This window comes from Oncorhynchus mykiss, chromosome 10 (assembly GCF_013265735.2).
Source record: "Oncorhynchus mykiss isolate Arlee chromosome 10, USDA_OmykA_1.1, whole genome shotgun sequence".
In the NCBI taxonomy this organism is placed as follows: Eukaryota; Metazoa; Chordata; class Actinopteri; order Salmoniformes; family Salmonidae; genus Oncorhynchus; species Oncorhynchus mykiss.
This window is the reverse complement of record NC_048574.1, coordinates 87,260,898-87,273,674: the sequence shown is the minus strand read 5'-3', so window position 1 is coordinate 87,273,674 and position 12,777 is coordinate 87,260,898. Positions and strand designations below refer to the sequence as shown.

General features: G+C 64.6%; 1 long non-coding RNA gene across 1 annotated transcript; it reads left to right on the top strand.

Moving 5' to 3' along the window:
• The first annotated feature begins 11,028 nt into the window (after nucleotides 1-11,028).
• LOC118936942 lies at nucleotides 11,029-12,160 on the top strand. The gene is made up of 2 exons (XR_005034367.1): nucleotides 11,029-11,124; nucleotides 11,675-12,160. It is a non-coding gene; the product is annotated as an uncharacterized LOC118936942 (long non-coding RNA).
• The last annotated feature ends 617 nt before the right edge of the window (nucleotides 12,161-12,777 follow it).

Below are 12,777 nucleotides of genomic sequence, written 5' to 3'. Positions count from 1 at the left end.
CAGCTGTCACCACCACCACCCCTGCAGCACCTGTCACCACCACTGCCCCTGCAGCATCTGTCACCACCACCGCCCCTGCAGCACCTGTCACCACCACCACCCCTGCAGCACCTGTCACCACCACCGCCCCTGCAGCAGCTGTCACCACCACCGCCCCTGCAGCACCTGTCACCACCACCGCCCCTGCAGCAGCTGTCACCACCACCGCCCCTGCAGCACCTGTCACCACCACCGCCCCTGCAGCACCTTTCACCACCACCGCCCCTGCAGCAGCTGCCACCACCACTGCCCCTGCAGCAGCTGCCACAACCACCGCCCCTGCAGTAGCTGTCACCACCACTGCCCCTGCAGCAGCTGTCACCACCACCGCCCCTGCAGCACCTGTCACCACCACCGCCCCTGCAGCACCTTTCACCACCACCGCCCCTGCAGCAGCTGCCACCACCACTGCCCCTGCAGCAGCTGCCACAACCACCGCCCCTGCAGTAGCTGTCACCACCACTGCCCCTGCAGCAGCTGTCACCACCACCGCCCCTGCAGCAGCTGTCACCACCACCGCCCCTGCAGCACCTGTCACCACCACCGCCCCTGCAGCACCTATCACCACCACCGCACCTGCAGCAGCTGTGACCACTACCACCCCTGCAGCAGCTGTGACAACCACCGCCCCTGCAGCAGCTGTCACCACCAACGCCCCTGCAGCAGCTGTCACCACTACCGCCTTTGCAGCACCTGTCAACACCACCGCCCCTGCAGCACCTGTCACCACCACCGCCCCTGCAGCAGCTGTCACCACCACCGCCCCTGCAGCAGCTGTCACCACCACAGCCCCTGCAGTAGCTGGTACCACCACCAGTCCTGCAGCAGCTGTTACCACCACCGCCACTGCAGCAGCTGTCACCACCACCACCCCTGCAGCACCTGTCACCACCACTGCCCCTGCAGCACCTGTCAACACCACCCTCCCTGCAGCACCTGTCACCACCACCACCCCTGCAGCACCTGTCACCACCACCGCCCCTGCAGCAGCTGTCACCACCACCGCCCCTGCAGCACCTGTCACCACCACCGCCCCTGCAGCAGCTGTCACCACCACCGCCCCTGCAGCACCTGTCACCACCACCGCCCCTGCAGCACCTTTCACCACCACCGCCCCTGCAGCAGCTGCCACCACCACTGCCCCTGCAGCAGCTGCCACAACCACCGCCCCTGCAGTAGCTGTCACCACCACCGCCCCTGCAGCACCCTTCACCACCACCGCCCCTGCAGCAGCTGCCACCACCACTGCCCCTGCAGCAGCTGCCACAACCACCGCCCCTGCAGTAGCTGTCACCACCACTGCCCCTGCAGCAGCTGTCACCACCACCGCCCCTGCAGCAGCTGTCACCACCACCGCCCCTGCAGCACCTGTCACCACCACCGCCCCTGCAGCACCTTTCACCACCACCGCCCCTGCAGCAGCTGCCACCACCACTGCCCCTGCAGCAGCTGCCACCACCACTGCCCCTGCAGCAGCTGTCACCACCAACGCCCCTGCAGTAGCTGTCACCACCACCGCCCCTGCAGCAGCTGTCACCACCTCCGCCCCTGCAGCACCTGTCACCACCACCACCCCTGCAGCAGCTGTCACCACCACCAGTCCTGCAGCAGCTGTTACCACCACCCGTCCTGCAGCACCTGTCACCACCACCGCCCCTGCAGCAGCTGTGACCACTACTGCCCCTGCAGCAGCTGTCACCACCACCGCCCCTGCAGCAGCTGTCACCACCACCGCCACTGCAGTAGCTGGTACCACCACCAGTCCTGCAGCAGCTGTTACCACCACCCGTCCTGCAGCACCTGTCACCACCACCGCCCCTGCAGCAGCTGTGACCACTACTGCCCCTGCAGCAGCTGTCACCACCACCGCCCCTGCAGCACCTGTCACCACCACCGCCCATGCAGTACCTGTCACCACCACCACCCCGGCAGCAGCTGTGACCACCACCGCCCCTGCAGCAGCTGTCACCACCACCGCCTCTGCAGCAGCTGTCACCACCACCGCCCCTGCAGCACCTGTCACCACCACCGCCCCTGCAGCACCTGTCACCACCACCGCCCCTGCAGCACCTGTCACCACCACCGCCCCAGCAGCACCTTTCACCACCACCGCCCCTGTAGCAGCTGTCACCACCACCGCTCATGCAGCAGCTGTCACCACCACCGCCTCTGCAGCAGCTGTCACCACCACCGCCCCTGCAGCACCTGTCACCACCACCGCCCCTGCAGCACCTGTCACCACCACCGCCCCTGCAGTAGCTGTCACCACCACCGCCCCTGCAGCACCTGTCACCACCACCGCTTCTGCAGCAGCTGTCACCACCACCGCCCCTGCAGCACCTGTCACCACCACCGCCCCTGCAGCAGCTGTCACCACCACCGCCTTTGCAGCACCTATCACCACCACCGCCCCTGCAGCACCTGTCACCACCACCGCCCCTGCAGCAGCTGTCACCACCACCGCCTCTGCAGCAGCTGTCACCACCACCGCCCCTGCAGCACCTGTCACCACCACCGCCCCTGCAGCACCTGTCACCACCACCACCCCTGCAGCACCTGTCACCACCACCGCCCCTGCAGCACCTGTCACCTTCACCGCCCCTGCAGCACCTGTCACCACCACCGCCCCTGCAGCACCTGTCACCTCCACCGCCCCTGCAGTAGCTGTCACCACCACCGCCCCTGCAGCACCTGTCACCACCACCGCCCCTGCAGCACCTGTCACCACCACTGCCCCTGCAGCAGCTGTCACCACCACCGCCCCTGCAGCACCTGTCACCACCACCGCCCCTGCAGCACCTGTCACCACCACCACCCCTGCAGCAGCTGTCACCACCACCGCTCATGCAGCACCTGTCACCACCACCGCCCCTGCAGCACCTGTCACCTCCACCGCCCCTGCAGTAGCTGTCACCACCACCGCCCCTGCAGCACCTGTCACCACCACCGCCCCTGCAGCACCTGTCACCACCACTGCCCCTGCAGCAGCTGTCACCACCACCGCCCCTGCAGCACCTGTCACCACCACCGCCCCTGCAGCACCTGTCACCACCACCACCCCTGCAGCAGCTGTCACCACCACCGCTCATGCAGCACCTGTCACCACCACCGCCCCTGCAGCACCTGTCACCACCACTGCCCCTGCAGCAGCTGTCACCACCACCGCCCCTGCAGCACCTGTCACCACCACCGCCCCTGCAGCACCTGTCACCACCACCACCTCTGCAGCAGCTGTCACCACCACCGCTCATGCAGCAGCTGTCACCACCACCGCCCCTGCAGCACCTGTCACCACCACCACCCCTGCAGCAGCTGTGACCACCACCGCCCCTGCAGCACCTGTCACCACTACCACCCCTGCAGTAGCTGTTACCACCACCGCCCCTGCAGCACCTTTTACCACCACTGCCCCTGCAGCACCTGTCACCACCACCGCCTCTGCAGCAGCTGTCACCACCACCGCCCCTGCAGCACCTGTCACCACCACCGCCCCTGCAGCACCTGTCACCACCACCACCCCTGCAGTAGCTGTCACCACCACCGCCCCTGCAGCACCTGTCACCACCACCGCCCCTGCAGCAGCTGTGACCACTACTGCCCCTGCAGCAGCTGTCACCACCACCGCCCCTGCAGCAGCTGTCACCACCACTGCCCCTGCAGCAGCTGCCACAACCACCGCCCCTGCAGTAGCTGTCACCACCACCGCCCCTGCAGCACCTGTCACCACCACTGCCCCTGCAGCACCTGTCACCACCACCGCCCCTGCAGCAGCGGTCACCACCACCACCCCTGCAGCAGCTGTCACCACCACCGCTCATGCAGCAGCTGTCACCACCACTGCCCCTGCAGCACCTATCACCACCACCGCCCCTGCAGCAGCTGTCACCACCACCGCCCCTGCAGCACCTGTCACCACCACCGCACCTGCAGCAGCTGTGACCACCACCGCCCCTGCAGCACCTGTCACCACCTCCGCCCCTGCAGCAGCTGTCACCACCACCGCTCATGCAGCAGCTGTGACAACCACCACCCCTGCAGCAGCTGTCACCACCAACGGCCCTGCAGCAGCTGTCACCACCACCGCCCCTGCAGCACCTGTCACCACCACCGCCCCTGCAGCAGCTGTCACCACCACCGCCCCTGCAGCACCTATCACCACCACCGCACCTGCAGCAGCTGTGACCACTACTGCCCCTGCAGCACCTGTCACCACCACCACCCCTGCAGCACCTGTCACCTCCACCGCCCCTGCAGCACCTGTCACCACCACCACCCCTGCAGCACCTGTCACCTCCACCGCCCCTGCAGCACCTGTCACCACCACCACCCCTGCAGCACCTGTCACCACCACCGCCCCTGCAGCACCTGTCACCACCACCACCCCTGCAGCACCTGTCACCACCACCGCCCCTGCAGCACCTGTCACCACCACTGCCCCTGCAGCAGCTGTCACCACCACCGCCCCTGCAGCACCTGTCACCACCACCGCCCCTGCAGCACCTGTCACCACCACCACCCCTGCAGCAGCTGTCACCACCACCGCTCATGCAGCAGCTGTCACCACCACCGCCCCTGCAGCACCTATCACCACCACCGCCCCTGCAGCACCTGTCACCACCACTGCCCCTGCAGCACCTTTTACCACCACTGCCCCTGCAGCACCTGTCACCACCACCGCCCCTGCAGTAGCTGTCACCACCACCGCCCCTGCAGCACCTGTCACCACCACCGCCCCTGCAGCACCTGTCACCACCACTGCCCCTGCAGCACCTTTTACCACCACTGCCCCTGCAGCACCTGTCACCACCACCGCCCCTGCAGTAGCTGTCACCACCACCGCCCCTGCAGCACCTGTCACCACCACCGCCCCTGCAGCACCTGTCACCACCACCGCCCCTGCAGCACCTGTCACCACCACCGCTCATGCAGCAGCTGTGACAACCACCACCCCTGCAGCAGCTGTCACCACCAACGGCCCTGCAGCAGCTGTCACCACCACCGCCCCTGCAGCACCTGTCACCACCACCACCCCTGCAGCACCTGTCACCACCACTGCCCCTGCAGTACCTATCACCACCACCGCACCTGCAGCAGCTGTGACAACCACCACCCCTGCAGCAGCTGTCACCACCAACGGCCCTGCAGCAGCTGTCACCACCACCGCCCCTGCAGCACCTGTCACCACCACCACCCCTGCAGCACCTGTCACCACCACCGCCCCTGCAGCACCTGTCACCACCACCGCCCCTGCAGCAGCTGTGACCACCACCGCCCCTGCAGCACCTGTCACCACCACCGCCCCTGCAGCACCTGTCACCACCACCACCCCTGCAGTAGCTGTCACCACCACCGCCCCTGCAGCACCTGTCACCACCACCGCCCCTGCAGCAGCTGTGACCACTACTGCCCCTGCAGCAGCTGTCACCACCACCGCCCCTGCAGCAGCTGTCACCACCACTGCCCCTCCAGCACCTGTCGCCACGACCGCCCCTGCAGTAGCTGTCACCACCACCGCCCCTGCAGCACCTGTCACCACCACCGCCCCTGCTGCAGCTGTCACCACCACTGCCCCTGCAGCAGCTGCCACAACCACCGCCCCTGCAGTAGCTGTCACCACCACCGCCCCTGCAGCACCTGTCACCACCACCGCCCCTGCAGCACCTGTCACCACCACCGCCCCTGCAGCACCTGTCACCACCACCACCCCTGCAGCACCTGTCACCACCACCGCCCCTGCAGCACCTGTCACCACCACCGCCCCTGCAGCACCTGTCACCACCACTGCCCCTGCAGCAGCTGCCACAACCACCGCCCCTGCAGTAGCTGTCACCACCACCGCCCCTGCAGCACCTGTCACCACCACCGCCCCTGCAGCACCTGTCACCACCACCGCCCCTGCAGCACCTGTCACCACCACCGCCCCTGCAGCACCTGTCACCACCACTGCCCCTCCAGCACCTGTCGCCACCACCGCCCCTGCAGTAGCTGTCACCACCACCGCCCCTGCAGCACCTGTCACCACCACCGCCCCTGCTGCAGCTGTCACCACCACTGCCCCTGCAGCAGCTGCCACAACCACCGCCCCTGCAGTAGCTGTCACCACCACCGCCCCTGCAGCACCTGTCACCACCACCGCCCCTGCAGCAGCTGTGACCACTACTGCCCCTGCAGCAGCTGTCACCACCACCGCCCCTGCAGCAGCTGTCACCACCACTGCCCCTGCAGCACCTGTCACCACCACCGCCCCTGCAGCAGCTGTCACCACCACCGCCCCTGCAGTAGCTGGTACCACCACCAGTCCTGCAGCAGCTGTTACCACCACCCGTACTGCAGCACCTGTCACCACCACCGCCCCTGCAGCACCTGTCACCACCACCGCCCCTGCAGCACCTGTCACCACCACCGCCCCTGCTGCAGCTGTCACCACCACTGCCCCTGCAGCAGCTGCCACAACCACCGCCCCTGCAGTAGCTGTCACCACCACCGCCCCTGCAGCTCCTGTCACCACCACCGCCCCTGCAGCAGCTGTGACCACCACCGCCCCTGCAGCACCTGTCACCACCACCGCCCCTGCAGCAGCTGTCACCACCACCACCCCTGCAGTAGCTGTCACCACTACTGCCCCTGCAGCAGCTGTCACCACCACCGCCCCTGCAGCAGCTGTCACCACCACCGCCCCTGCAGCAGCTGTCACCACCACCGCCCCTGCAGCACCTGTCACCACCACCGCCCCTGCAGCACCTGTCACCACCACCGCTCATGCAGCAGCTGTCACCACCACCGCCCCTGCAGCAGCTGTCACCACCACCGCCCCTGCAGCACCTGTCACCACCACCGCCCCTGCAGCACCTGTCACCACCACCGCCCCTGCAGCACCTGTCACCACCACCGCCCCTGCAGCACCTGTCACCACCACCGCCCCTGCAGCACCTGTCACCACCACCGCTCATGCAGCAGCTGTGACAACCACCACCCCTGCAGCAGCTGTCACCACCAACGGCCCTGCAGCAGCTGTCACCACCACCGCCCCTGCAGCACCTGTCACCACCACCACCCCTGCAGCACCTGTCACCACCACTGCCCCTGCAGTACCTATCACCACCACCGCACCTGCAGCAGCTGTGACAACCACCACCCCTGCAGCAGCTGTCACCACCAACGGCCCTGCAGCAGCTGTCACCACCACCGCCCCTGCAGCACCTGTCACCACCACCACCCCTGCAGCACCTGTCACCACCACCGCCCCTGCAGCACCTGTCACCACCACCGCCCCTGCAGCAGCTGTGACCACCACCGCCCCTGCAGCACCTGTCACCACCACCGCCCCTGCAGCACCTGTCACCACCACCACCCCTGCAGTAGCTGTCACCACCACCGCCCCTGCAGCACCTGTCACCACCACCGCCCCTGCAGCAGCTGTGACCACTACTGCCCCTGCAGCAGCTGTCACCACCACCGCCCCTGCAGCAGCTGTCACCACCACTGCCCCTCCAGCACCTGTCGCCACGACCGCCCCTGCAGTAGCTGTCACCACCACCGCCCCTGCAGCACCTGTCACCACCACCGCCCCTGCTGCAGCTGTCACCACCACTGCCCCTGCAGCAGCTGCCACAACCACCGCCCCTGCAGTAGCTGTCACCACCACCGCCCCTGCAGCACCTGTCACCACCACCGCCCCTGCAGCACCTGTCACCACCACCGCCCCTGCAGCACCTGTCACCACCACCGCACCTGCAGCACCTGTCACCACCACCGCCCCTGCAGCACCTGTCACCACCACCGCCCCTGCAGCACCTGTCACCACCACTGCCCCTGCAGCAGCTGCCACAACCACCGCCCCTGCAGTAGCTGTCACCACCACCGCCCCTGCAGCACCTGTCACCACCACCGCCCCTGCAGCACCTGTCACCACCACCGCCCCTGCAGCACCTGTCACCACCACCGCCCCTGCAGCACCTGTCACCACCACTGCCCCTCCAGCACCTGTCGCCACCACCGCCCCTGCAGTAGCTGTCACCACCACCGCCCCTGCAGCACCTGTCACCACCACCGCCCCTGCTGCAGCTGTCACCACCACTGCCCCTGCAGCAGCTGCCACAACCACCGCCCCTGCAGTAGCTGTCACCACCACCGCCCCTGCAGCACCTGTCACCACCACCGCCCCTGCAGCAGCTGTGACCACTACTGCCCCTGCAGCAGCTGTCACCACCACCGCCCCTGCAGCAGCTGTCACCACCACTGCCCCTGCAGCACCTGTCACCACCACCGCCCCTGCAGCAGCTGTCACCACCACCGCCCCTGCAGTAGCTGGTACCACCACCAGTCCTGCAGCAGCTGTTACCACCACCCGTACTGCAGCACCTGTCACCACCACCGCCCCTGCAGCACCTGTCACCACCACCGCCCCTGCAGCACCTGTCACCACCACCGCCCCTGCTGCAGCTGTCACCACCACTGCCCCTGCAGCAGCTGCCACAACCACCGCCCCTGCAGTAGCTGTCACCACCACCGCCCCTGCAGCTCCTGTCACCACCACCGCCCCTGCAGCAGCTGTGACCACCACCGCCCCTGCAGCACCTGTCACCACCACCGCCCCTGCAGCAGCTGTCACCACCACCACCCCTGCAGTAGCTGTCACCACTACTGCCCCTGCAGCAGCTGTCACCACCACCGCCCCTGCAGCAGCTGTCACCACCACCGCCCCTGCAGCAGCTGTCACCACCACCAGTCCTGCAGTAGCTGTCACCACTACTGCCCCTGCAGCAGCTGTCACCACCACCGCCCCTGCAGCAGCTGTCACCACCACCGCCCCTGCAGCAGCTGTCACCACCACCGCCCCTGCAGCAGCTGTCACCACCACCGCCCCTGCAGTAGCTGGTACCACCACCAGTCCTGCAGCAGCTGTTACCACCACCCGTCCTGCAGCACCTGTCACCACCACCGCTCCTGCAGCAGCTGTCACCACAACCGTCCCTGCAGCAGCTGTCACCACCACCTCCCCTGCAGCAGCTGTCACCACCACCTCCCCTGCAGCAGCTGTGACCACCACTGCCCCTGCAGCAGCTGTCACCACCACCGCCCCTGCAGCAGCTGTCACCACCACTGCCCCTGCAGCAGCTGTCACCACCACCACCGCTCCTGCAGCAGCTGTCACCACCACCACCACCCCTGCAGCAGCTGTCACCACTACCGCCCCTGCAGCAGCTGTCACCACCACCACCCCTGCAGCAGCTGTTAACACCACCACCCCTGCAGCAGCTGTCACCACCACCACCGCCCCTGCAGCAGCTGTCACCACCACCACCCCTGCAGCAGCTGTTACCACCACCACCCCTGCAGCAGCTGTCACCACCACCACCGCCCCTGCAGCAGCTGTCACCACCACCGTTCCTGCAGCAGCTGTCACCACCACCACTCCTGCAGCAGCTGTCACCACCACGGCTCCTGCAGCAGCTGTCACCACCACCGCTCCTGCAGCAGCTGTTACCACCACCACCCCTGCAGCAGCTGTCACCACCACCACCGCCCCTGCAGCAGCTGTCACCACCACCGTTCCTGCAGCAGCTGTCACCACCACCACTCCTGCAGCAGCTGTCACCACCACCACCGCCCCTGCAGCAGCTGTCACCACCACCACCGCCCCTGCAGCAGCTGTCACCACCACCACCGCCCCTGCAGCAGCTGTCACCACCACCGTTCCTGCAGCAGCTGTCACCACCACCGTTCCTGCAGCAGCTGTCACCACCACCGCTCCTGCAGCAGCTGTCACCACCACCACCCCTGCAGCAGCTGTCACCACCACCACCACCCCTGCAGCAGCTGTCACCACCACCACCACCCCTGCAGCACCTGTCACCACCACCACCCCTGCAGCAGCTGTCACCACCACCGCCCCTGCAGCAGCTTTCACCACCACCGCCCCTGCAGCAGCTGTCACCACCACCACCACCCCTGCAGCAGCTGTCACCACCACCACCACCCCTGCAGCAGCTGTCACCACCACCACCGCCCCTGCAGCAGCTGTCACCACCACCACCGCCCCTGCAGCAGCTGTCACCACCACCACCGCCCCTGCAGCAGCTGTCACCACCACCACCGCCCCTGCAGCAGCTGTCACCACCACCGTTCCTGCAGCAGCTGTCACCACCACCGTTCCTGCAGCAGCTGTCACCACCACCACCGCCCCTGCAGCAGCTGTCACCACCACCACCGCCCCTGCAGCAGCTGTCACCACCACCACCGCCCCTGCAGCAGCTGTCACCACCACCACCGCCCCTGCAGCAGCTGTCACCACCACCGTTCCTGCAGCAGCTGTCACCACCACCGTTCCTGCAGCAGCTGTCACCACCACCGCTCCTGCAGCAGCTGTCACCACCACCACCCCTGCAGCAGCTGTCACCACCACCACCACCCCTGCAGCAGCTGTCACCACCACCGCCCCTGCAGCAGCTGTCACCACCACCACCACCCCTGCAGCAGCTGTCACCACCACCGCCCCTGCAGCAGCTGTCACCACCACCGCCCCTGCAGCAGCTGTCACCACCACCACCACCCCTGCAGCAGCTGTCACCACCACCACCACCCCTGCAGCAGCTGTCACCACCACCACCGCCCCTGCAGCAGCTGTCACCACCACCACCGCCCCTGCAGCAGCTGTCACCACCACCACTGCCCCTGCAGCAGCTGTCACCACCACCGTTCCTGCAGCAGCTGTCACCACCACCGCCCCTGCAGCAGCTGTCACCACCACCACCTCCCCTGCAGCAGCTGTCACCACCACCACCGCCCCTGCAGCAGCTGTCACCACCACCACCGCCCCTGCAGCAGCTGTCACCACCACCACCGCCCCTGCAGCAGCTGTCACCACCACCACCGCCCCTGCAGCAGCTGTCACCACCACCACCGCCCCTGCAGCAGCTGTCACCACCACCACCGCCCCTGCAGCAGCTGTCACCACCACCACCGCCCCTGCAGCAGCTGTCACCACCACCACCGCCCCTGCAGCAGCTGTCACCACCACCACCGCCCCTGCAGCAGCTGGCACCACCACCGCCCCTGCAGCAGCTGTCACCACCATCAGTGCTGGTAAGTATTAATCTCCAGGTGCGGACTGGTCATCTGGCATTTTGGGCAAATGGCCAGATGGGCTGGTAATAATAATTTAGGATTTTTTTTTCACTGTCACCGTACACATCTATACACACCAGCGACTCCTGTGGCGGGCCGGGGGCAGTGCGTGCTAACAAAGGTTGCACGGTGTTTCCTCCGACACATTGGTGCGGCTGGCTTCCGGGTTGGATGCGCGCTGTGTTAAGAAGCAGTGCGGCTTGGTTGGGTTGTGTATCGGAGGACGCATGACTTTCAACCTTCGTCTCTCCCGAGCCCGTACGGGAGTTTTAGCTATGAGACAAGATAGTAGCTATAAACAATTGGATACCACGAAAACGGGGTACAAAAAAGTAAAAATAAAAAGTATAAAACAATGCCAGGGCCAATTTCTGGTCCCAGTCCGCCCCTGTTTCACTGTCACCGTACACATCTATAGGAGCGAAGTCAACATTTGAACAGAAACATGAAAAGACACTCCACTTTTGTAATTTACTGAACAATATCTCTGTTTTTCCTGCTTTTTCAGGGTCATCAACCACATCAGGAAGTGCTCCCCGACCCACTTCCTTCTCTCTGGCTGCCTTGCCTCTCAGTTTGGCTCTGTTAATGGTTCAGCTGCTGGCTAGCTAATAGCCTGGGACATAGCGCTGTGGCTCTGCTAGCTACTAGGCTAGCTAATAGCCTGGGGCATAGCTGCTGTGGCTCTGATAGCTGCTGGCTAACCAATAGCCTGGGGCATAGCAGCTGTGGCATTGGTTTAACCAATCAACAGTTTCCCAGCTCTCATAGATACAGCCTTAAAGCTAGAATCCTTAGTTGCTACACACATTTTTTTACTTATAAATTAATTATATCTACCCATTGATTCTAGAAGAATATAACATATGAATACCTCATGAGTCTGTCGTACCCCATCAGAACCCAAAATATAAGCTTGTTTTACCCCAATGTTTCTAAACAATGCAAACAAACACTGTACAGCTTTAAAACATGATTAAAACTATAATTCTGATATCATGGATGGTCAGTCCTGGCATCCATAGCTCTGTCTATGAATTTGAGAGTGGCCACATTTTTATTACCAAAAAAAACATAGAACAGGTGTTAATTTGTTATTATTTCAGTTAATAAGGACTCTAGCTTTAAGATTCATTAGCTGCTTAAAGCACAAATTAAATTTGAGAGTTATTATTTCCATACCACTTCCTCGTTCTGAACTTCTAATGCCAGTGGGTGTGGCTTCGTGACAACGATCAAGAGCAGCTGCTCACCGATTGGACAGCTCCAATGCAGTGACTCCTCCGACCAGCATATGCATGTGTGGTTAGAACTGATTTGATTGAAGCGAGGCCCTTATCTTTCAAATTACATACCTTAAGGGAACATTTTGGCATTTCGTGTATAGTTAGTGAGAAAGTCCATATTGCAAATGTACGGTCCCTTACCAGACGTCCGAAAACGTTTGTAAAATTCGCGGTCGGCGTCGGGCCGTGCGGTAGGGCCGGACCTACCGGGAAGTCATCAAATGAACTTTGTCGGACATTCGGTTTCCGTTTCATAAAATAAACAAGTTTTGGACCATATTTCCGCTATCCCGGAAATTCCCACAAGAGGGCATACGGAATCATA